This window comes from Neolamprologus brichardi, chromosome 3, assembly GCF_056152115.1.
Source record: "Neolamprologus brichardi isolate AB-2024 chromosome 3, ASM5615211v1, whole genome shotgun sequence".
In the NCBI taxonomy this organism is placed as follows: domain Eukaryota; kingdom Metazoa; phylum Chordata; class Actinopteri; order Cichliformes; family Cichlidae; genus Neolamprologus; species Neolamprologus brichardi.
Genome location: NC_142106.1, coordinates 57,595,493 through 57,620,299, shown reverse-complemented (window position 1 = coordinate 57,620,299; position 24,807 = coordinate 57,595,493). Strand labels below are relative to the sequence as shown.

At 40.6% G+C, this 24,807-nt stretch overlaps 1 pseudogene; it reads left to right on the top strand.

Moving 5' to 3' along the window:
• The first annotated feature begins 23,296 nt into the window (after window positions 1–23,296).
• On the top strand, window positions 23,297–24,034 carry LOC148105954 (uncharacterized; annotated as a pseudogene).
• The last annotated feature ends 773 nt before the right edge of the window (window positions 24,035–24,807 follow it).

Here is a 24,807-nt window from a genome sequence, read left to right as displayed (position 1 = left end):
ACATATGTGAGGCTGTTTGTTGTTGTTGCCATGGAGCTTTTCACTGTTTGGGTCAGCAGGTCATGTGATCAGGTTTGTTCTGTGAAAGCTGGACGATGGTTCAGTGTCAGGGTTTGTTTGCATTCATCAATAAATATCTAAATAAATCAAAGACTCCATGTTTGTTCTTTCATCATGTGACCTCTGCTCATCCATCTCTGTGTGTATCAGGATACATTTAGTTCATAATACACAGAAAAATCAGAGTTATTACCTGTAATAAATGTGAAAGTAAAGATTCCTGCAGTGATAACCAGGTAGGACTGAAACACATCCAAGCTGTCACCACGGTAACAGCACCGTCCATCCACAGGTGAGGGGAGGAGCAAAAAGAGGGACTTTCACCATTTTATACTAAAAACACTCAACTAATGTTTCTAATATGAAACAAATAAGCCCACATTAATGTGAGCATTTATTAAATCATAATAATAATGATTTCCTCCTGATCTCATTTCCATAGCAGAGAAAACTGTGGTGTATATTGAGGTGGAGGGTGTGGTCTATTGCTCAGGTGTAGAGTGAGGGTGGGGTGCACCATACAGTACTGAAAGACTCCAGAAGAGGGCGCTGTTAAGTCCTTGTTGTCATACAGTTACTGTGTGCAGTTATACTTCATACATAATCTGCACAGGATTTATAAGGAAGCCAGTGAGGCCCTGCAGGACTGAGACTGCACACTGGGACGTGCTCTGTGATGGAGATCAACAGCATCACTGACTGTTTCTGTGAGGACACCATCATCCCAGCAGGGCTGTTTCCCAACAACAAGCCCTGGACCATCAGAGACCTGAAGCTGCTGCTGAATGAAAGAAGAGGATCTTCAGGTCTGGAACAAGGACGAGCTGAGAGTGTTAATAACGTTACTAATGTTCAGCTACACTTTACTAGGTCACATCTGTGACACACGTCACTTAAATAAAGAAGGAAATATTGGCTCTGTTTTATCTGCTGGGCCCAAAAGTGACTCCCTGTATTTAAACTGCTATGAATAACTTGTTGGTCTATAATATGTGAAACATGTGTCAAATGTCTCCATCATGAAAGATATCAGGTCATCTTGAGCCACAAAAACATTCCTATCATGAGGTAGAAGCTGGAATCAGTTTGTTGCAGACGTTTATATATCCGATATTTATCCAGTTAAAAGTTGAAATTCAAAAATGTCTTTTCAAGAGTCGTCTGTCCAAGAGGAGCAGAAACTGCAACAAATATAACAACAGTTATTTAAGGCTGTTTTAAATGGCCACAAAGGAGCAGATTGGTTATAATGCAGCTGCTTCAGAGGAATAAAGATGAAACACTGTTTTTATTTCATGTGTAACACCTTTCAATAATGTGTTGACTAAAGTCTATTGACCAGTATAAGTAAAGACATCACACACACACATGGAAACACTGAAACCTGTTTTTTGGTGCAGCAGCGGTCCCAGCTGCTCGCCTTTATCTAGACTGGGTCGGCTGCTTATCTCAATATAATCAATGTTTAAAGTTTTGTTCTCCCAACATCATCAGCTCCCGTTTCTGCTCGATGACAGCTCGTACTTTTCCTTTTTCTCCCTCCCTCGCTCACAGACACATAATGTGTATGGCATTCTCCCTGCAGCACGGACTACACTGCCTATGATGCTACATTCTTTAGAGCTATACCTGTAGCATTCTGCCTATTAGCTTAGCACAACAATAACAAAAAGGCGCTCGCTCACACAGGAAACAGCAAGAGCATCTGGCTGCAGCCACTGGGGAGCACCATATTGCGACCTCCACACTAACCGGAAACACATAACTTCAGCTAAATCGACTTTGACAGCGAAAACTAAAGTGTATTTTGTTATTGATGCTGCTGATAAATAAATTTGATTCTAAGTGTTTTTTTTAACAATCTGGGTTTATTAAAAAAAAAAAGACTTTTTACATTTTTAATCCTTCAAACACCTTTTTCTAGTACAATGCACCTGTTTGAAGACAACCTCAAAAAAAAACAACATATCATATATCAGCAGTGCTACTGGAAATTATTGTACAATGGTCCCTCACAATAACGCGGTTCACCTTTTGCCGACTGTTTCGCTGATTTTTTAAATTTATTTATTTATTTTTTACAGTACATTGTGTTGTGCATTGTGATTGCTGTAGACCATTGCCAATCAACCTAGTACAGTGTATCCTGTACAGCAGCGGTCCTGGGTCTTTTCCCATGTTGTGGTCTTGTTGTGTCTTATTTTGAAAGAACTATTTACGCGTTAGCATAGCGACCAGAGAGCATCAAGAAGCAGAGAGGAGGACGTTACTCTCAATGTTGTTGGTGCATTTCAGGAGGACCCTGCAAATAAAGTTACACAGTCACACAGTGAATTTGCGTTTATTATTATTATTATTAGTAGTAGTAGTAGTATTTACAAAATACCACAGCTTTTGTCTTTGTCTGTATCATTTTATTTTGTTGTATTTATCCGCGACACCTTAAAGGCCGCTCCATGAAAATATTGTCTGACATTAAACTGGACCGTGGTGCAAAAACGGTTAGGGACCACTGCTGTACACTACAGAATGCGTTTAGCTTGTCGAATTTATATAAATCTGCACACGAAAAGGTTTGCACGATTTCATTTTGTAATACTGGACTTATGTTTCTATGGTGGGTTGAACTTTAAGAGTGTTTAAACAAAAGAGAAAAGTTTGAAAATGTTCATGCTTGTCTGAGAAAAGTGTATAAAGCATGTAGTGAGGGGTTTTACAGTCTTAAAACATCTATAATAATTGTAAAAAATAAAGTTGCCTACTTTGCGTAGCGAACATAACTCCCACGATAGGGACTGCTATATTATTAATAGTAGAGTCTGGGACATCTAATTGATTAACATCCACATTGATTATCATGCACTATTATTTTTGTTCAAGGAGAGCAAAATCCATAAAACTCTCAGCTTGTTCGTTGCCAAAAATGAACACTTTTGTTTATGTTCACAAAATGCTGTAAAACGTATATTTATTAAAACATTTATCTACTTTTACGGACCGACACTTTAAATTAGCTCCAGTCCTTTTCATCAAAACCAAAATTTTATCGACATTCTGTGTTTTACACTTTAAATCCCAGTTAGGTTATATATTACCAGTAGCTTTTCAGATAAAACAGTAATAAAGTCCTAATGGTTTCATAAATCTTCGTATTTTTTTTTTCTTCATATAAGCATCGGGGACAAGGCTGTCTTGCAATTGTTGAGGTCACTAGTGTGCGCCTGATTTCTTCCAGGATCACTCTTCATTTGTAGGTTTTAGTGGACTCCTACTACTGTGAAGTGGTTTTCATGGGACAGGGGCTTGTATTCCAAGATGTGGGAGATTGTAGAGATGAGCAGTGATGCCCTTCGTGCCATCTTTCCAGAAATATAAGTGAGGAAGCTGTTAGTCTTACAGCAGCAGTACTTTTTGCACCTGCAGAAACTCCAGGACACATTTACTAACAGTGTTTGTTGCTGTGTGTGCTGCAGCTGCAGCTTTGAATTTTTTTTGAGAGCTAATATTTTGGCTATGGTGTCTTGCTATGAAATGTACAAGAGTAAAAGTGTTAGCATGTGTGTCAAAGCTAACTTTGACTGGGAAACTCAAAGCTCAATAACCTGTATCAACAAAAATTCACTGCAGCCTGTGTAATATTTGATGCATCATAATTTATTCCAGTCTATCTTGCAAATACATGTTTGCGTTGCAATGTCATGCACAAACACACACAACTATTAAGATCAAACCTGCATCATTCTTTTGATCCACTGCAGTGTAGTAGTCAAAAAAAAAAAAGAAGTGAAGTGGCCCCAAATGGCGAGGATAGAGATCAGAGGGTTAATTCGTAAAATGTCTAAAAATATTATTGATTACAGGATAATACATTAATGTTAATAGCAACTGTAAGCTTTTTACTTTGACGTTACAAGTATAAACAATGCTGTTACATTTACACTAAAAAATTTTACTATAAGTATGGACATAAAACAAGTGAACAACATTTTATAATAAGCTTAATTGGAATTTTCCACACTGAAAAAAACAACAACAACACATAGTCAAAGGAGCTTGCAAAGAACACATAAAAAACACAAACAAACAGCCAGGGCCTTCATCTGTCCATTAAGTGTCAGACATCACATTGACCTGTAGTCTCTGCTCGTCAGCACATTTAAAAAGAGCTCCATGTCCTCTGCAAACTGAAAAACAAAGAAGAAGAAGTCCCTCTACACAAAAACACTGCAGATGGCAGGCCAGGCAAACATCTGTTGACCTGTTTGAATGCCTCCTCATCATGTGAGCCTTGAAGTTTTTTTTTTTGTAAGAAGAGTAAGACCACAGTAAGGGTGTTTCATTATCATGGACTTTCCACAAACCACAGTTTCATTTAGCACAGAGGGTAGAGCACATTAATGTTCAACTGAAGATTCAGAAAATGGTTTAGATGCTGGAGACAAGACATTGAGAGGGAGATGGTGCTCCACGGAGAGTGCAGCGGGAGGGAGGCGGGGCTCCACGGAGAGTTCAGTGGGGAGCAGTCCTGAATGCTGACATGACAATAATTGCCTTGCCATATCCCCACGCTGTATGACTGTCATGTTACAGACAGGGCAGTGAAAGTGCACCGGCATATCATTTTGTCTGTAAGAAAGAGAAAAACAACAACAACAACAACATGTAATTTAAATGCAGTTGTATAGAATGCAATCATTTTATCTAACAATCAGATTGTACATATTAACAAAAATATCCAAGCCATCGTCAATAATGAAAGCAAAATGGTGTGGATCACAAGAGCGGTCAGGAAATGTGGTGAACAAGAAAAAAAATATTTAATGAAAACACACTTTTTTCTCTTGCTGATGAATGAACTGAACTGTACAATGTGAAAAGTCAACAGAGAGACTGCAGAAGTGCTGAAAAGAAGTGTATATTTATAACTTTAACTATGAGGTATATTTAATACTAACATACCTTTGAAAGGCAAAGCATTTTTAATGTGTCCATTTATTTGCTCCTCAATCTTTGCCCTGACATTAGGGCTGTGGGGCACAGAGGGCAGTGAAACAGCCAACACGTTGTGCATTCCTGCAATTCTGGCTTGGAGGCAGAATTCCAATTTGATATTTGCATCTTAAACAGAGAGAAAAACAGAAAAACACCATATACACATTTAGGTTCAGGTTTTAGCAGAAATAACACATTACAGTTAGCATGTAAGAGATTTGGGGAGAAAATTCTTTACAAAAACATAATTTACAAGACACTTTTATTTGTGACATACGTATCTATTGACATATAACAGACAATTGAACAAAGGCTAACTAAAATCTGGGCAATAAAAAAGCAGAACAGAATGGAATAGAGAATATTAGTATTTATAAATATATAAATCTCTTTGTGACAAACTTTACAATGTTGATGCAGGTGGAATGAGAGACATGAATAAAGCACAATATGCAGTAAATGGAACAATGTGCATTGATATCAGATAGTGAAAAGCAGTGAATTTGTTCAATAACAAGCAAAAATCAAATACGTTTGAAAGGGACCACTAAATGCTAGTCAGAGGTGTTAAAAGTGCACACATTCCTTACTTAAGTTTAGATACCTCGGGGGTCTGACCGTTGTTGTAACGCTAACAAAGTGCCAACATCAGTGTAAGCAAAGTAGATGATTCCTAGAATTATATATTATTAACAGCAAATTTATACATGGAAGACTCTGTACCAATCTTTACGATCGATTTGCCAGGTTAATGATCCATGCAGGAACGAGACAAAAAAAACAAATCCATGCGGGAACGTATTTCCACCTACTGTGGAGGTCACGTGTTTCCGGTTAGTGTGGAGGTCACGTGTTTCCGGTTAGTGTGGAGGTCATGTGTTTCCGGTTACTGTGGAGGTCCCAATATGGCGCTCCCCAGTGGCTGCAGCCAGACCCTTCTCGCATAATCAGAAGGGGAGCTAGCAAAGGGCATCAGAGCAGCACACAATTGGTTGCAGGGGATTTTACTATCGAACACCACGATCTCCATTTTCTTTTCATTCAGGACAAGAGAATTACTCTTGAACCAATCTTTAACCTCACGCATGCATTCACTGACATAGCAAGATCATCAGTAATCTCAACATAAATCTGTATATCATCAGCATAGCAATGAAAGGCAATATTATACTTCTGAAAAATTGCTCCAAGAGGATAATGAGAAGAGAATAGGGCCTAATAGAGATCCTTGAGGCATACCACAGCGTACAGGTACAGAGGAAGATGAGATGTTGCCCAAATTAACCGAGAATGACCTGTCAGCGAGATAAGATTTAAACCAGTTGATGGCACTGCCTCTAATACCCACAGTATCCTCAAGTCTTAGCTGAAGAATGTTATGATCCACCATATCAAAAGCCGAGGAAAGGTCCAATAAAACCAGGACCACAGAGCGTCCAGAGTCAGTGCTTACAAGAAGGTAATTGGGAACTCTAAGCAAGGACATTTCAGTGCTGTGCCGTGGCTTAAAGGCAGACTGAAATTTCTCTGCAATGTTGTTCACGTCTAAATATGCCTGAAGCTGAGAAAGAACTAGTCGCTCCAGGATCTTGGACAGAAACGGAAGCTTAGAGATCGGTCCATAGTTCAAGAGATCATAACAATCACGATTCTTTTTTTTCAGAATAGGCTGGACTACAGCATGCTTAAAGGCCAGTGGGACAGATCCAGAGAGTAGAGAAAAATTCATTAAGAATAGAATGCTCAGCCCAATTACATCAAAGCAGCTCTTAACAATGCATGATGGGAGAATATCAAACACAGTAATGGTGTTTTTCAGTTGATCAACCAGCTGCTTCAGAGTCGAAAGTAACACGGGCTCAAATTGATAAAAAGTTGGATTACACTCCAAGAATAAAGAATAAAAATGGAATTTGGTAGATGGTCCAGAATACGTCTCACAATATGTGGTAAAATTAGTTGTATTAAGATGATGACTGCACCCATGATCTTTTATATTTTATCCAATATTCCATTACACATTCCAGATAAGTATTTCAAAGATCTGGATTTTTTGATCCGGCAGTTTCTTTGGGGTAGCTAACCACATCGTTTAAGTATTAAGAAACTTCAAGCGAGTGCAAAACAAGGAGGTGTTTCATTGCCTAATTTCCAATGGTATTATTGGGTGATGAACGTGAAACAACTTAGAGCTTGGTTACCTACTGCACCAGTTAAACCCATCTGGTCCCATATAGAGACGGAAGTTAATTGCAGTATTTCTCCTGGGAGGGAGCTGTTTGATACCAGTTATAAACTTACCCATCCTATAATTGCAAATGCAAAGACATTGTGGTGTAAATTACATAGGGCGGGTCGCTGGGACTTTATTAAATCTCCTTCGGCAACCTTATGGGGGAATAAAATAATTTTAATTGGAGGGACATCGGTTGACTGGTTACAGTGGCGTAAGGCAGGCATCCTTAATGTATCAGATTTGTTTGACGGTGGGACTAAATGTTTTTTAAGCTTTGATAAAATTGTGGAGTTATATAAGTTGCAACATAATCAATTCTGGAGATATGTTGTCCTGTGGGCAGCCCTGTGTAAGTCCTGCTCTCAAGATCACCCTTGGGTAAAGGCATCACCGCTAAGATTTATCACTTATTGCAAGAACGGTCAGCTGACCCTCTCCTGAAAGTTAAGGGCTACTGGGCCCAGGACGTGGCATTGGACATATCTTCAGTTGAATGGGATTCATGTTTTCAAAATGTTAATACTATGTATAAAGAAACAGGCAGTAGATTTATTCAGCTTAAGATAATCCATAGGTGGCATCGAACACTGCAACAATTGTATAAAAGGAACCTGGCCTCTACGGACGAATGTTGGAGATGTGATGGTCAAAATGCTTTGATTTTACATATCTTATGGAGCTGTTTGGCACTTCAAGATTGGTGGAAAAATATAATGGAGGTAATTTTCAGTGTTTTAAATAGGAGATTTGGTATCTCACCAAAACTGTCCATACTTGGTATAACCACAGAACTTTCTGATGGAGATTTTTCCAGTTATACAAAAAGATGGATTATTCTGGCTCTTACTACGGCCAAACGTGTCCTGCTAAGACATTGATGGAAAAAGAACCCCCCTCCCTATGAAGAGTGGCTAAAGACAATGGCTCAGTTGGCGTCTTACGAAAAAGTGACTTATGGTTTATTAGACAAATTGCATCAATATGATTGTATTTGGTCCCCCTTTTGGTCAGGAGTAATGACAGAGTGGTGGTGTGGGGATTGGTGTGCAAAGAAAGAATAAGATAACTTTTTTTTTGAATTATTTATTTATGTATTTATCCTTTAGTTCTGTTATTGAAGCTTAACATGAAATAAATAAAAATTGTTGATGATAAAAAAAAAGTTGGATTACACTCAGAGGAAAAAACAGGACAAGAAGCAGATGAGGAGGAAGACCTAAAAGATGAAACCTTATCTAAAAAAAGAATTTGAAAACGCTCATAAAGAACTTGTGAATATGGTAAAGGCATATCAGAACAAGGATTAACAACAGAATTAAACATTTTAAATAACATACGGGGCTTGTGACCATTAGCCAGAATGACTTTGGAAAAAAAGATGCCTTAGCCATTTTAGCAGCAGTTTGAAAATTTGAGTGGCTAGTCCGTAACATAACTTTAACATGGGTTGGTTCATTTACCCACTGAAGGAGGTTAAAACAGTCAGTTAAAGCAAGAAAGTCTTATATATAAATATAATGTGCTTTGAGACTAAATGTGTTTGTTAAGTTGTGCTGTATGAAAAAGCTGAACACATTTAAAGAAGGTGTTCCTGAAATGTGGCTTTATTAGAACAGGAAGGATAGATGAGCACAGCCCTCTCAGCACAGGGCTGACAGGACGTTTTTAGACCAAACTTTAAGATCAAACTACATTTACTGGATTTGTTGCTTTTCAAAGACAGTTAAGAGCAAAGTCCAATTAGAAGAGCTTGTTCTGATGAAGACTTTGAACCTGTAAACAGCAGCTAAGTGAATAAAGATCTGCGTCCACCAATCCTCAGCAGTGACAACACTTAAACATCAAAATCCTTCATGCACACCTTTTTCTCCGCTGTGCTCAAAATGCTCTCAGCTGTTAAAGTCGAGGAGAAAAGTTTGACATATTTCAGCACCATTAAATGTTAGAGAAGCCTCTGAAAACCAGCTCACGGTTACTTCCCAAGCAAAAGCCTCTGCTTGTGTTCACAGAGCCTCAATCACAACAAATAAGACAATAACAACACAAGTAAGGACAAAGTGACACCAGAGGCTGGAGAAGAGCAAGCATGAAGTGACCATTGTGTGTGCACACTTTCTCTTGGTCCCACTCTTCATATACCAGTGTGACAAAGTCCTGAATACAGCCTCAGTTTGCATGTTAGTCCACCAAGTTCCATCTGAGCTTTAAAGAAAACATACTCACTTTGGATTTTCACACTTGTTGGCTTCATACAGGAACTTCAGCAGTTGCAGTTAATGTAGCTTCAAATCCAAAGAATCCAAATACAAAGTTTAGTATTGAGAAAAGTTAGGTGGGAAATGACTAGAAAACAAAGTGAATTTGTACACGCTACCATTGAAAGAACAGAGTTTTGGTTTTGCTCAGATCTGCTGTGGATTATCATCATTCATGTTCCTATAATACATGTAGAGCTGCAGACACATCACAGCATTCAGCTCCAATAGAGGCAGTTTATAACTAACAGACATATTCAAGCACAACATGAAACTCTCCTTGTTTTTGTAGAGAAGCTGATCAGGCTGTTTCTTTATTCCCTGAGACCAGCTGCACTGGATCATCACCAGCTTGGATCTCCATCCTTTTTCACTCAGTCAAGTCTTTCCTTTTGTTGGCCATTTCTCTGAAAACCAAAGTGTGTGATCACAGCTGAAATAAGGGAGATTTTTAAAGTGCTTCAATTAGTGATGCTGGTGATCCACACATCAATTATGATAATATTGTATTATATTAAAAATGTTAAAGTTACAATAGGTTACCATTGTCCTACAATGAGCTACTTTTTACTTTCTTACTTTCAGTACATTTCAGAGCCTTTACTTTTTATTAGAGTATTTTTCAACACTAGTATCAGTGCTTCTACTTAAATAAATACTGTGTGTACTTTTACCACCTGTGCTGACAGCTTTGCATTGTTAAGAGGTGTATTTTCTGGTACAAAGGGCATTCAGCCCCGGTATTTACACTCTCCAACATGGATATATGAAGAATGTGAAGGAGGAACGGAGAGCTGAACGTCAGAGTGTGTGCCTGTGTACAGCCCGACCACCCGACTGCTCCCGGCATAGCTCGGAGCTATGTTTAGTGTCCCGCTGTGACGTGCTGATGTTCAGATTTCACCAGTTTGAAGAGAACATCCAGTCACTGAGACTGCACCACCTGCTGTCTGAGGTCCAGGAGAAGAGCAGCAGCTGGCGCGGCTGACAGGTGGAGACGCTGGAGCTTGTTGTTCCTGTGTGAACAAATTGTAAGTTTGCTTTGTTTCCTCCTTTAACAGTTTGACTGTTCCTGTGATGTTTGGACCTAAATGTTCAGCTCTTATTTCAGGACAAACTTTGATCACTCTTGTGTTTGAAGACAAATCCACATGATTATAGATTATTGATTGGTTGGAATCAAACAGTCTGACTTATTTCTTTATAAAGAAACTGTGTTTGTTTGTTTGTGTCCTGTTTAGTTTTTCCTCTTCTCCCTTAGTGCTGACAGTCCCTGTAAAACATGTAGTCTATTTATAGCTGAACATGATCCTGTAGCTGGGCCCTGCAGTCAGTGCAGGCAGATATCTTAGACCTGATCAGGGGAAACACTGGATCCTGAAACACTGGGTGCTCAGCCCTGGAAACACAGCAGCTGTTTAAAGTTACTGAGTGTGTTTGACAGTAAAGTGAATGTAAATGTGAGACACTGTGTGCTCACAGCTAAAGGCTGCAGTCAGCTGTGTCAGAGCCTCTTTCACACAATGATTCTTTAATAAACACTCAGAGCTCCATGTTGATGAAGCAGTCATGTGTGAGCTTGTGTGCTGACATGTTGACAGAGTGACCTCAGAGCTTCTATTGAGCCATAATGGCTCCTGTAAACTGGGTCTGCTCTGTCAGACGCTTTCCTCTTCTTCACTGTTTCATCAATCTGCTGCACTCTTCGTCTCATCTGGTCTCTCCTCCTCCTCCTCGTCTCTCTGCTGTCCTGGTTAGAAAAACAAACCAATCAAACTGTGTACAGATTATTTATCAATTTATTTTAAACATCAGCTCAAACTTAATCAAACACGTCATTACTGCAGTCATCATCAGTCAGCGCTCTGCTGCTCATTCCTGTTGGATTCTGTTTCCACTCAGTGATGTTTTTCACTCTGACACTCTTTAAATGTTCAGATCTGCAGATTGTTTAATAGGACAACAAACTGTAACCAGTGAAATGTGAAATATGCCTCCAAAATGCTACGAATAGGTTCAACATGATCCATCAGTGTAAACTAATATTTATAATGTGTGCATTGGTTTGTGTGAGGACTCACAAGTGCTGCTTTCAATCCAACACAAACACAAATCAGTCTGATTACATGTTTTACAAAAACCTGAACAATTACTGATCAGCTCGGTTTATCGTGCTCACCTTCACTAACCTGATCATTAGCTGTGTCCCATTTCAGGGTCTGCACGCTTGAAGTACGCGTAGTACGTACGGTGCGTACTATAAGTACGAGAAGTGCGGAAGTGAGAGGCTTGTGAAATGGGACGGTCTAGCCTTCGTCGCGCTGTTCAGGTTGCCTAGCAGCCATGATACTAACCGCGAGACACGTTTCATACAGCTTTGTTTGACAGAAATGAAGGAGAAAAATGTTTTGTTGGTCATTCATTTTTGTCATGACATCACTTTGATTAGTTGAGTATCTGAGGCTGAGACCACAGGACTGTAAAACATGATTGTTGGGCTTCATTTCTGTACTGAACAGTCATTTAAGAGTAGCTAGTAAATAATAATTAGCTAATGTTGTTCATGACACTAAAGTCATCTCACTATGGTAATGTAAATATAATATGGCCAATATTATAGTATTGTCAGATTATTATGATATATATATATATAGATATATATATATATCACTGTCTTTCAGCTTGTTTTGTTTGTGGATATATGACTGACTTTAATTATCCATAAAATCATCAGATTCTCTGTAAGATTAAGGTCGACTATATGTATATCCAAGTTAATGCTGAAAGTACAAACATCACTAGTGTCACATAACTCTGCTGACATGTGGCCAACAGCAATGTTTTAATGTTCTTCATTATTAAACATTCACACATGAATAAGTGACGTCATATTTAGTACTTACTTTTGACAGTTCACTTTTCGGCGCTCCCTTCTTGCGGCAAAATTATCAACACCCACCGCTGCGCTATGAATTGTGGGATATATGGGACCACGAAGCGTGCACCGGACCACGCTTGATATTTGGTGAAATCGACGGCGCATTTGGAGTATGCATTTCAAGTACACTTCGAATTGGGACAGCCGTCGTCGCGTGGCGGTGACGTAACCGCACTTAAAATGCGTACTTCAAGCATGCAGACCCTGAAATGGGACACAGCCATTGTGTCTTTAAAAACCTTCCTGTGGGTCAAAGGTCTAAACTTCACTAACATCTCTCTCCATCGTTTGCAGGCAGAGGAGACGTGCTGGCAAAGTTTAAACTTCATCAACATTTACACTTTGTTTTCTTAAGGTTTCACTGCTGCTGCCTAAAAACAAAGCAATGGTACCAATGATGAAGAACTCAGTCTGGACTGATTGTTTGCTTCAGTATCATCTGTGACGTCATGCTTTAGCTCTTTAACATGTTAAATGCATTTTCCTGTGAAACAGTAAATAAGTTGAATAACAGCACTGATATCGAGGGACAGTCCAAAAGACTTTGGTGCTTGGCAAAGCCACCATTGTTTTAAGAGCCAATGAATGCCTGTTTTTTGCAGATGAACTGGTCCTGCTGCTTCAGCACTAAAGCTAAATGCTACTAACTGCACATAATGTCCTCCTGTATATATTCACTTCATGTATATAATGTTCTGTCTCTTTGTACACAGTCGAGGAGCGCGTCAGGATACATTTCACTGCGTGTTGTACTTGTATAACTGTGCACGTGACAAATAAAGAATCTTGAAAGGACAGTATAGGTGACCGCACTGATGCCTGTTCATAATTTCACCAAAGCTAATAAACTGTTGGCTAAATGTTCTTGTTTTCAGAGGTAAACAGAGGTTTTAATTTTAATATAATAATGTAATGCCCGGGGAGCAGTGTGTAGGGACAGTACCTTGCTCAAGGGTACCTCAGGGTAGCCGTTCAGTGAATTCGAATCCCTGGCCTTCCAATCATGGGGCGACCACTCTACCTACTGAGCTATCCCTGCCGGTGAACTGCTGGAGAACTAAATGCTGCTAGTTATCAGAGTATGAACTGTCTCGCTGGGTATACACTGTGATTTTTTTCAGTCACGTTATTCGGCTTGTGCTCAAACTGCTCAAATAACTGAATCTCAGGGGTTAAAAGTTTGTAGGTCACGATGCAGGGTCTCACACTATATGCCCTGATGCAAATAGATTTGATTTTCTTGTGATTGCTGATCAGGAGCTGGTCGTGAGGCATTAATTGCTTCTCATTACCCCATGTGTATTACACGATGCACAACACACAATTAAGGGCAAACTCGGGCCGATCCCCAAAACAGTCACAAGAGTGAAAAATGGTCTCAAAATGGTCCAAAGATCACACAGTGTATGCCCAACTTAAGCAGTCAGCTTGGTCCTGGACATTGTTACTGACATAAAGCTGCTCTCTGCAGCCATGTTGGACCTGCTGCTTTGTAGAACTACAGTAATTGAGGATTTGGGATCAGAATCAGAATCAGAAAGGGTTTTATTGCCAAATGTTGAGCAGGTTTACAACATTAGGAAATTGCTGTGCTACTTAGTGCAAAACATTCTGGCAGACAATGCTTAAAGAAACATAAAAATAAAAATTAAAAGTGCTAAGTAGATAGATATATACATGAATGCAGGTGGTGATCAGTGCAAAAATGGAACAGATGCAGTGAACACAGTGTATGGTCATGTGTTAGTGGTGGGAACAGTCATACGGTTATTGTTCATGAGTCCAACAGCAGAGGGGAAGAAACTGTTCTTATGGCGAGAGGTTCTGGTGCGAATGGACCGGAGTCTCCTGCCTGAGGGGAGCAGGTCAAACAGACTGTGTCCAGGGTGAGAAGGGTCAGCTGTGATCCGAGCTGCACGCCCCAGTGTCCTGGAGGTGTGTAGGTCCTGCAGAGATGGAAGTCTGCAGCCAATCACCTTCTCAGCAGAGCGCACAACACGCTGCACCAGGACACCAGACGTTCAACCTCCCTCCTGTAGGCAGACTCATCCCCGTCCGAGATGAGTCCAATAATGGTGGTGTCATCTGCAAACTTGATTAGCTTGACAGACTGGTGGGTGGAGGTGCAGCAGTTAGTGTACAGGGAGGAGAGCAGAGGAGAAAGAACACAGCCCTGAGGGGAGCCGGTGCTGATGGTCCGGGAGTCCGAGACATTCTTTCCCAGCCTCACATGCTGCTTCCTGTCTGTCAGGAAGTCAGTGATCCACCGGCAGTTGGGATCAGGCAGATTCATCTGGGTAAGCTTGTCTTGGAGATGGTCTGGAAGGATGGTGTTGAAGGCAGAGCTGAAGTCCACAAACAGGATCCTGACATAGGTTCCCGGGAAGTCCAGATGCTGCAGGAGGCTGAACTAGGCTCTGTAACACTTTTTGTAGTGAACTGATGAAAGCTGTGTCGCAGATGGATGTTAGTCCAACACACCAGACACGACCTCTGCAGCGCTCAGTTGATGTGCACATGAATGATTGGGGTTTCCACTGCAGGTGAAGGTAGAAAGTGTGTGTGAGCTGATGTGAATTGAGCAGCATGGATCAGGGTGAGGACAGAGAGGAGGGAGTCCCTCCCTCTAAAAGCACTCTGTGTGGGGAACATGAGAGCCAGACCAAAGCTCAGAGGTGAGATGACCATCTCTAACTGTGCATGACTCTTCTCCATGTCACAGCTCAGCACTCACATCACTGCTCCATCATTATTCACAGGAACCAGCCTGGACCTCCACCCAGCTCTGTGTCCTTAAAGAGTGACCGGTCTAAAGATCACTTCATTGATTTTAAAGTCCAGCCTGTGTCTGCTGCAGAGAGGTGAGCTGTTAGTAACATGAACTCTTTGATTTAACTGCTTGATGTTGTTGGATATAAACTGCAGTACAAACACGTTATTCCCTCAGTCCCATTTAAACTGTCTTTTAAAACAAGCCTTTGGTTTTTAAACAACTGAAAACCCTCTTCAGCAAACAGGAAGTGATCAGAGCGTCCGTCCACTTCCTGTCAGGCCCTGCAAACATTTCATATTGAAGAAAAGTAGTTGACATCTCACATTTTTACTCCACCACATTCAACCATTTTGACATTTTAGGCCACAGCATGAAACTCTTGTCACATGACTCTTGTTATGTTATAGAGTCATGTGACCACCAGGGAGTGATTTGTATGGATGTGTGTGAAACACATTCAAATCAATCTGATTCATCAATGGAAACATTTTTGGTGTAAAATGCACCAACACTGAAAACGCTGAAGATAAAAACATAACAAATGAAATATGAACAAATCGAGGCTTTGAATACACGTGTGTGTGTTTGAGACAAAGAGATAAATGGATTGTGTGTCTGTCCTATTGCTGCATGAGGATTTTATTGTAGATTTTTTGCGTGTACACTTTTGACCTTGAAGGTGTTGAAAGGGCGTAAAACAGTTGGAGGCACAAAAGTAAACACTAGTGCTGTCAGTAGATTAAAAAATTACTAATTAATGACACAATTTTCTGTCATTAATCGTGATTAATCACAATTACTTGATCAATAACTGCAGTTACATTTTTTCAACTTTATATTTAAGCTTGTAACAGACGTTTACACCATATAATGAGCTCTGGGTCCTTACAGAGTGACAAGTCTAAAGATGCCATCTTTAATTTTAAAGTCCAGCCTGTGTCTGCTGTAGAGAGGTGAGCTGTTAGTAACATGAACTCTTTGATGTCAGTTTATCTGATTTAAATGAACTGTTTGATGTTTCCTGGTCTCTAAACTACATCTCAAAGGAAGTCACTGAACCTTTATTCCTTTATTCTATAAAACATGTCCAACATTTAAACTCCTACTGCTCACAGTGGGACCATCAATAGTCCTGCACAGTGTAAATGACCCCTGGGTGGCGCTCTTTTCTTACACTGTGAAACACTAGTTTGGAGTTTCCTTCTGCTCATTCTCAAAACACATTTTTCTTCTCTGACAGGATCCATGGGAGACCTGCTGGACCTGAACCTGGACCCAGCTGTGTGTCCTTACAGAGTGACGCGTCTAAAGATGAGCCCTTTAATTTTAAATTCCAGCCTGTGTCTGCTGCAGAGAGGTGAGCTTTTAGTAACATGAACTCTTTGAGTTGGTTGGTTGCTAATAGACATAGATTAGTTTTTTGTTAGCTAATTAGTGACAGAACCAATGACTTAGTGGAGAATAAACACACTGAAGCTAAAAATCTGTCTCACTGTTGTGCTGCTCTTTGCTGCAGCAATGAGCTTATTTAAAAACTTTCACTCTCTGTCTCTTCAGCAATAAGTGGTGCTGCTTTGTTTGCTGGCTGAGCTAAAACAGGAAAATCCACTTGTTAGCTGTAGTGTTTGTAACGAGGCTAAAGAGGGGAAACAGAGAGAGAACTTTATTAATCCCTCGAGTTGGTTCCTCAGAGAAATTCAGTTAAACAAAAGCTGGAACTAATCAACTTCATAAGGTGTAAGCCATAATCATCAAAACTATAAAAAATTCTAAAAAATAAAATTCTAAAAAATAAAGGCTTGAAATATCTTGCTTTATATGTACTGAGTTGATATTAGTTTCACATTTTAAGTTGAATTAGTGAAATAAATGAACTTTTGCAAGATATTCAAATTTTTCCAGTTCATGTGTGTCTGTGTGTGTGCGTACACACATACACATACACATACACACAGATAGATAGCATTGGCTAACAAACAGCCATTATAATTCATCACACACTGAGAATAACAGACAAATCAACAATACATCTCTTCTTCTAATTAATGGCTAATTAATACTGAACACAGTCCAAAAGATTCAATAAGCCACATCAGTGTCTACTGTCTATCTACTGTTTACTACCATAGCCAAGTGGCTAACAAAGGTAAACAGCAGTTTTCCCTACTAATGAATGTTATCCTGTTTCAGGATACATAATAACTGCCATCATCCGAAGTCACATCTGCTTACATTTATCTTTTACTTGTTTCTCCTCTTCTTTTCTCTTTTTTCTAAACTGAGAGCCTGATGACCTTTGACCTTTTCTTGTCCATCTTCCATTGGTTTTAATTTTTCACTCCAGTATGAACACCCATCCCCCAACCTGAGAATCACCACAACATAACCTAACAGACCTACACCTTAGTGCAAAGATTTGCTTTGTTTAGGGTTTTTTTTTTCTTTCTGGGACTCCAGGTGCACCGAGGGCCCTCGCGCTCACTTTTCACGTATATGTGTGTGATAGAATTTAGAAAACACATCGGTGCAAATTACTAGTCTATATCATGATATCTTCAGTTTTTGTGTTTGTTGATTTGTTTTTATTTTGTTTTATCTTGCGAGTTGTGAGCAGCGGCCCATGTCGCTCGTATCAAAAACCGCCACTGTACACAGGGGATGCAAGGAAACTGAACCATGATTAACACTAAATCAAAGAATATTAATTAACCCACAAAACACATAAACACTGGGTCAGAGATCCAGGACCATAACAATTACTTTCTGTTCTTTCTGACAGTGAATGACTGCAGGTGTCCATAAGTTGCAGTTGTGGTACTTCAGCATCTAGCTAGCCTACTGAAGAGGAGAATAAAGGGAAAAACATTTTTAAAGTGCCAGGTCATTTCAAATGCAGCAACATCCTGCAAAAAAACCGAGGCAGACTAACTGTGCTTTGATTCAAGCTGAGTACAATCAGAATTAAAAAGTTTGTATTTCCATCTACTGATATTTAATTATTATATTAATATAGCACAAGGTTCAGTGAGCTTTGGACAAAAGCAGGTGGTAGAAACGAGTTAGTTTTACTTTCTTACTTTGAGTATATTTAAGAACCTGTACTTTTTACTTTTAGTTTAGTAAAGAAATTGAATTAGTACTTCAACTTTTACTGGACTCACAGCTGGACCAACGAGGCCGACCGCGCCCTAAGTGAGGCCGCTGTACATGATGTGAAACAGATGTTTCTGCCACAAACAGAAACATGCTGTGAATATTTGGTCTTCAGTCTGCAGGGTCCAGCTGTCCGTCTGTGAGGAGTGACCAGTCCAAAGATTTTAATCCAGGCTTCAGTGCTGAACCTGGACCAACGAGGTCAGAGAGCTGTGATGACTCCTTTACATGTTTGTGTTTCCTGGATAAATATGACCTGAAACATCCTCAGATTGTTACAACATTCATTAAAAAGAAAACAATGAAAGAGAAAAGATCCAAATGTTAGACTTGGTCATTTGCTGTTTGAGGACAGTGATGCTCATATCTGTGGGGAAAGTGTGACCTGAGTGGGTTCATGTTTGTCTTTAAAGAACAGAGCTGCTCTGATTCTCTTTGTGTCTGATCTGTTAAACAGTCTGAGAGGTCACAAAGAGACCCAGCAGCTAAAGCCTGGATCATACTGGCTGCTGTTAATGAGACTCCATCAGGACAACACTGAACCACAGTGGTGTGGATGTAGTGGATAAATCCCACCATACTGATGCTCAGATTTAATCACAGGCAACAAAACCAGATGTTACCTTCAGATTGTGACCTTTGGAGTGGACGATGCAGATTTCAATAGAGAATAAATGTTGTTGTTTTTCAGCTGTGAAAAAAGAATCTAATTTTGTGAACTTAAGAATTTATGATGCTGCAAAAAACATGGAGACTATAACACAACATTTCCACTGTATTCATAGAATGAATGTAAAGCTGTCAGACATTCATTAAATATGCAAAATGTCTACAGAAACATCAGAGGCTCAGATGTGAAGCACTCAGTGATTTTGATAAAATGACTCATCAGTTACTGATCTGTACTACACTGATCTACCACGTTAGTAAAGCTGGTGTTCTGGTGGTGGAGGGAGACCTCGGATCATGTTCTGGTTTTGGAGCAGTGATCTGCTGATGGTTCAGTTTAATGAGCTTCTTCAAAATCATCCCTGACATCACCACTGAAAGGACGTCCATAAACTTAGTAAAAATGACCCATATTTTCAGAATCTGAGAGTTTAAAACTTGACAAACCTGATTAAGATGAAGTTATTTGAGTAGAAACTCCTGGATCTTTATCCTGTGTGGATCTAATCCTTCATGGTTCCTCCACAGAGTGGACCAGCAGAGCTCAGAGGTTCCCAGTGGTCAGTCTGCCCAGCAGCATCAAACACAGCTGGACTCCATATTTATGGTCTCTACATGTACAACAACTACTGTTACATCTGTTCTGTTCACAGTCATCTCCATGCTGCTCTTTGTAGACCAGTGGATTGTCAGTGTGTCCAACATGGATCTGATGTTTGGCTCCATGATTTCAGTCTGATTGGCTCATTCATAAAGTATTCTGTTCCAGCTGCTGGAGGACAACATTATCACTTTTGTGAAGAAAGAGCTGAAGAAGATCCAGAAGGTTCTGAGTCCAGGTTACCCAGAATGCTTAGAGAGTCAGAGGAGCAGCAGCAGAGAGGCATTTGTGAAGATCACAGTGAACTTCCTGAGGAGAATGAAGCAGGAGGAGCTTGCTGACCGTCTGCAGAGCAGTAAGAGGATTTCTGTAAAGATTTAAGCTGCTGGATAAATGAGACATTTTCCAGAGATGGAAGATGGAGCAACATGTTTTAAAGATGAGTTATTTTTGGAATTGAGTGTTTATTTTTCTTCTCATTCAGAACTTCAAGCTGCAGTTTGTCATCGTGACCTTAAATCTGCTCTGAAGAAGAAGTTCCAGTGTGTGTTTGAGGGGATCGCTAAACCAGGAAACCCAACCCTCCTGAATCAGATCTACACAGAGCTCTACATCACAGAGGGAGGGACTGCAGAGGTCAATGATGAACATGAGGTCAGACAGATTGAAACAGCATCCAGGAAACCAGACAGACCAGAAACAACAATCAGACAAGAAGACATCTTTAAAGCCTCACCTGGAAGAGATGAACCAATCAGAACAGTGCTGACAAAGGGAGTGGCTGGCATTGGCAAAACAGTCTTAACACAGAAATACAGCCTGGACTGGGCTGAAGACAAAGCCAACCAGGACATCCAGTTCATATTTCCATTCACTTTCAGAGAGCTGAATGTGCTGAAAGAGGAAAAGTTCAGCTTGGTGGAACTTGTTCAACACTTCTTTACTGAAACCAAAGAAGCAGGAATCTGCAGCTTTAAAGACTTCCAGGTAGTGTTCATCTTTGATGGTCTGGATGAGTGTCGACTTCCTCTGGACTTCCACAAAACTACAATCCTAACTGACCCTAGAAAGTCCACCTCAGAAACTGCTTCCCTCTGCTCGCCTCTGGATAACCACACGACCTGCAGCAGCCAATCAGATCCCTCCTGACTGTGTTGGCATGGTGACAGAGGTCAGAGGGTTCACTGACCAACAGAAGGAGGAGTACTTCAGGAAGAGATTCAGAGATGAGGAGCAGGCCAGCAGGATCATCTCCCACATCAAGACATCACGAAGCCTCCACATCATGTGCCACATCCCAGTCTTCTGCTGGATCACTGCTACAGTTCTGGAGGATGTGCTGGAAACCAGAGAAGGAGGACAGCTGCCCAAGACCCTGACTGAGATGTACATCCACTTCCTGGTGGTTCAGGCCAAAGTGAAGAAGGTCAAGTATGATGGAGGAGCTGAGACAGATCCACACTGGAGTCCAGAGAGCAGGAAGATGATGGAGTCTCTGGGAAAACTGGCTTTTGATCAGCTGCAGAAAGGAAACCTAATATTCTATGAATCAGACTTGTTAGAGTGTGGCATCGATATCAGCACAGCCTCAGTGTACTCAGGAGTGTTCACACAGATCTTTAAAGAGGAGAGAGGACTGTACCAGGACAAGGTGTTCTGCTTCATCCATCTGAGTGTTCAGGAGTTTCTGGCTGCTCTTTATGTCCATCTGACCTTCATCAATTCTGGGCTCAATCTGATGGAACAACAACAAACAACGTCCATGTGGTCTAAACTATTTAACAAACTAAAACTTCAATCTCTCCACCAGAGTGCTGTGAACAAGGCCTTACAGAGTCCAAATGGACACCTGGACTTGTTCCTCCGCTTCCTCCTGGGTCTTTCACTGCAGACCAATCAGACTCTCCTACGAGGTCTGCTGACACAGACAGGAAGTAATTCACAGACCAATCAGAAAACAGTCGAGTACATCAAGAAGAAGCTCAGTAAGAATCTGTCTGCAGAGAAAAGCATCAATCTGTTTCACTGCCTGAATGAACTGAATGATCGTTCTCTAGTGGAGGAGATCCAACAGTCCCTGAGATCAGGAAGTCTCTCCACAGATAAACTGTCTCCTGCTCAGTGGTCAGCTCTGGTCTTCATCTTACTGTCATCAGAAAAAGATCTGGATGAGTTTGACCTGAAGAAATACTCTGCTTCAGAGGAGGCTCTTCTGTGGCTGCTGCCGGTGGTCAAAGCCTCCAACAAAGCTCTGTGAGTACATTTGTACTCATGTCTTTACTTTTAACATCCAACTGTGTCAGTAATTTATTTCACCAGGCTTTCTGTCTTTTTATGAATTTGTATCCTAACGTTTTGGGATTTCTCCAATACAACTGTAACCTCTTTGATGCCTCCAGAACTCGGTGTACTAGAGACGCTGAATCCACCATAAACTCTGATCATCACTGCTGCTGTTATGTTATCAGTCTTTGTTTAAGAACTTAGGCTGCATGTGCCTAATGTTGTGATACTTTATATTCACATGCATGCTCCTAGATACATTTCTACTGCAGGTCTATTTTTAGTCACAATTATTGGTGAAACACTTGCTTTTACATGCATGGTGGGTCCTGCATTAAAGAAAGCATTTGAATTACTCAGTGAATCATGGCAGACAGAGAAACATCCTTAGTTCCACTTTAAACTAAACTCTGCTTCGGTCTTCCACAGTGTGTTTGTTGTTTCTTTGTTGTTGTTGGCCTGCTCTCTCCTCTCACTCCAATCTGGTTGCAGCAGATGTTTGTCCCTCCCTGAACCTGCAGACTTGGGTGCAGCACCTCAGTTCATCTTCAGTCTGAAACCAGATGTTTTAGCTATATCCCCTCAAGAACACCTTCCCTGGTTATCTCTGCCGTGGTTGCTATAAAATGTAATCTTGATTTAAAAAACAAAGAATAAAAAAAAGTAAACTAAAGTCAGACTTGATGCCATTTATTGCAGCATGGTGCCTGTTTGTCAGTCTTTGATGATAAACTGCAGCACAGTCTAAAGCAAACCTTCTGACTTTATTGACTTTATGCATGTATATATTCTTCCTGTTCACCTTGGACACACAACAGCTCTCTGTTCGTTGTGATTGGATCTAGAACAGCCAACATATCCTAATCTTGATGATTTTTAAGGTGGTATCTGGGACGAAAAGTTAAAAATCAGCTTGGATGGCCTGTACTGTATGATGGCCTTGGTTGCACCACATTGATAGCCATGCAGGGTGGTTCACTCCTTGGGCAAGAAGACCGAGGAGTGAGCCACCCTTGATCAAAGCTTGGTCATTCAAGCTCACTGTTTTCCCCTTGTTGGTTGATGATAGTATTTTTTTTTTTACCTGACTTATAGTCATCATTGTCTTCAAATTAACTCACACAGACACAGCGTGTCATGGCTACCAGACACGCCCCTAGGAGGGGGCGTGTCTGGTAGCCATGTGAAGACGTGTTGTACAGGGCTCCTCAATGGACTAACTTTTTTCATAATTCCACTGCTCCAAAACTAACAAACTTTTAATAACAGTACGATAACACGCCTGTGTGCTGCTCTGAGGCACTTTTTACATCTTCAAAGCTACGTTGTATGAAATATGAGCAAAACTAGATCGGGGAAAGAGCAGACCGCAAAAGCCTCGGACCATGCTGAGGACAGACCGGAGGCACCACCCCCTGACATGAGTGAGATTATGAGAGCGATTGTTAGCTCTGAAAAGAGAATATTGGACCGTATCGATTCAAGCACAAAAGATTTAAATGATAAAATAGATACAATCAAAGAAGATCTGGAGAAGCAAGAGACCCGTTTTGGAAAGTGTTGAGTTTGGTTTGAATACTTATTCAGACCGGACAGTGGAGTTGGAAAACGAGGTTAGCAAGCCTAAATCGGACGTTGCTAAGTTGACCAGGAAGTTGGACGACATCGAGGGGCGACAACGCCGGTGCAATGCACGCATTGTAGGGGTGAAGGAGGGCTTTGAAAACACCGGGAAACCCACGGCAGTTATTGCTACAATGCTGAAAGACATACTGGGCCTCGATTTTATTCCGATGCTGTACCGCGCTCATCGAAGCTCGGGTCAACAGGGAAACTCCCCCAGGGCAATCGTGGTGAAGTTTCACTATTACCAAGAGAAGGAAGAGGTGTTCCGAAGGGCCGCCAAGTCGCAGCCGTTGCTGCTGCAGGACATGAAGATAAGCATTTTTCCTGATTTTACAGCAATGGTGGCAAAGAAACGAGCTGCTTTTCCAGTCGTTTCAAACAGGACAATCGTTTCACCTACCCAGCGGCTGCAATAGACTTCATCAAAAAAGACTTACTACGGCCGTGAGAGGTACAGCCGAGTGAGAATAGATAAGTTGGACTTCACATGTGCGATTGTTTGAACTCAAGGGACATAGTTATACGTCGGTGTTGGGGAGAAGTCAAGTAATTAATTGGGCCATACTCATAAAAGGCCGGAAGGTATAATGATTTTGATTTAATTTATTATAAATACAGTGCCTTCCTACTTTGTTCCGATTTTTGATATGCTCGAGATATTGCTGTTATTCTGGGGCATTTGATTAGAATAAACACGGGGAAAGTGGAAAATATAAGTTCTGGAGTTTTGTTTAGTTATTAAATGTTATACATTTGCCCAGTTGAGAGGCTGTTTGAGGGTTAACAGTATGTTTAGTCACTGTGCTATCCTAGCCTGGAGGGTTGCGATCCCAGGGATAATAGTAGATCAGCATGGGGTTTTGAAGCTTGTTTTATTTATTTATTTATTTTTTTTCCCTTTTTTTTTCTTTCTTCTCTTTCTCCCCCTCTTTTTTGGGGGGGAGGGGGGGTTCCAGAGGTTGGGACATATTTTTTCTGCACCTGCATTTTGGTACCTGAATGGCAAGCTCGCAAAGTCATCTGCCTCTTCGTTTTATAAGCTGGAATGTTAAAGGTATAAATAATCCCGTTAAACGCACAAGGGTTTTTACTCATTACAAATCATTCAGATCCGATGTTGTATATCTGCAAGAAACACACCTCCGATCAAGTGAACAAATTAAACTAAAAAAAACATGGATAAGCCAAATATTTAGCTCAAAATTTGAGGATAGATCACGG